This window comes from Tupaia chinensis, unplaced genomic scaffold (assembly GCF_000334495.1).
Source record: "Tupaia chinensis unplaced genomic scaffold, TupChi_1.0 Scaffold150006_1, whole genome shotgun sequence".
Taxonomy (NCBI): Eukaryota; Metazoa; Chordata; class Mammalia; order Scandentia; family Tupaiidae; genus Tupaia; species Tupaia belangeri.
The window spans coordinates 4,091,330-4,093,159 of record NW_006209847.1 but is presented as its reverse complement, the minus strand read 5'-3'; positions in this window follow the sequence as shown (position 1 = coordinate 4,093,159).

The window sequence follows — 1,830 nt, the reverse complement described above, 5'->3', positions numbered from 1 at the left end:
GCAGGAATGTGTCTGGTGTGCTCAAGGTACAGCCAGGAGGCCAGTGCTAGGTGCTAAAGCCTTAAAGGTAACTGTAAAGAGTTTTTTATTCTGAAAGAGAAGGGAAACCATCTCTTCTGATTCCTTTCCATTAAAAGAAAAATAGGGGGCCAAAAATAGGGGGCCGGCAGGTGTTGTGGTGAGTAACACACTGGACTCCCATACTGCGGTTAACAGTTCAAGTCCTGGACCTTGCAGCTTGAAAACTATCCTGGCACCAGTCACAAGCAGGGCATACATGCCCCAAATCCCCAGAGAATAATGGTGAAGGAATTGGGGGGGGGGGGGCAAACCCCCAGAGAGTGATTTTTTTAAAAAAAAATCAGGCATATTACTTAGAACTTTTTATTATTATTACTTTTTATACATTCAATTGCTGAACTTCATTTAGTTTGTATAGGCATACTACTCTCACCAGGCCTATTTTTATTTTTTTTTTTAAATTGTGAAACCCTACAGACAATATGAGGGGTACTTCAAATTTTCACAGAAAACATTAAAGTACAAGTTTATCTTGGTGCAAAATTTTTTGAAATCTTCTGCTGGCCCTGTAAGACAGCAGTTAAGGGATCTGGATCCCACATGGGCAGCTGCAGTTAAAATCCTGGCCAGGGGTCCTTAAAAAACACGACATATATGCCTGTGTACCCGAAATCCTGTGGAATGAGGATAAATGATGGCACCATGACCATCCCCCCCCAAGAGTGATTTTTTTTCCCTCCCTCATTCTGTGTCTTCAGTGAATACACATACCCACTGACAAAAGAAAATATTTTTAAATCCGTGCATAATTTTTATATAATGTGCATTTTCCATTAACTTCTTAAAGACTCCCCTCCTATAGTGGACACAAAGACAATACTCCAACACTGAAATTTAACTTTTGCTGACAGAGGTCATCAGACCTTCAGGAAGGGTTCTCTGTTCTCTCAACTCCACAGAGAACAGCAACAAGGGAAGAAAAATACAACTAAAATTTAAACCAAATTAACCTAACCCACCATTTTCTACCAATACTTAAAACTTCTTTTCTTGATACCCCAGGCTCCAAAAGGGAAGAGGGGAGGAACATAGGAAGAAAAAAAAAAAAAAAAAGTTTCAGGAACAGGGGCCACAACTACTGACCGAGTGCCAACTATCTGGAAATACAATAAAATGCTAGAAATCTGTGACACTCCTGAAGTGGAACCTGTCACTTCCCTCCTCCACGTTGCTTAACTCAGGGTTCTCAGTTTTCCTAAGTCTATTTGGAAAAATATATACATAAGGACATTTATCCAACTGGGGTCTGAATATAAATTTCCCTACTTTTCTTTCTTTGGTTTTAACACAGCTCTGGAGCTATTTGGTTATTACTCATCATTATCCAAGAACAACTCGTTTCACTAAGTATTGGCTGGAACTACTAGGCTAATGGTCACAAATGCGGACAATCGCTGCTGGCCCTGTGGGAAACTGAACGGAGAAATTCTCGGGGGCTCAAGAGTGAGTCACCACAGCATAGGCCCAACTCTCAAACTCCTGCATAAGCCGACTCAAATCCCTGTTCCTGTTCCCAACCCGGGCACCAGCCGGATCTGAAACACTCCAACACCTCTCAGTCCCGTTTCCTCCAAAGCTCCACGGAAAACGGACGCCCAAGAAACACATGGAGCTAGTCACCCCCAAGCGCTCAAGGGCGCAACAGTTTTTAGCTCCCACCTTACAGGCCACAGGTGGCGCCAATCCCCCCGTCCTCCGCCCCGCGCCCCCACTTCCCGACTGCACTTCCCGCGCGCTCTCGGGGAGGCT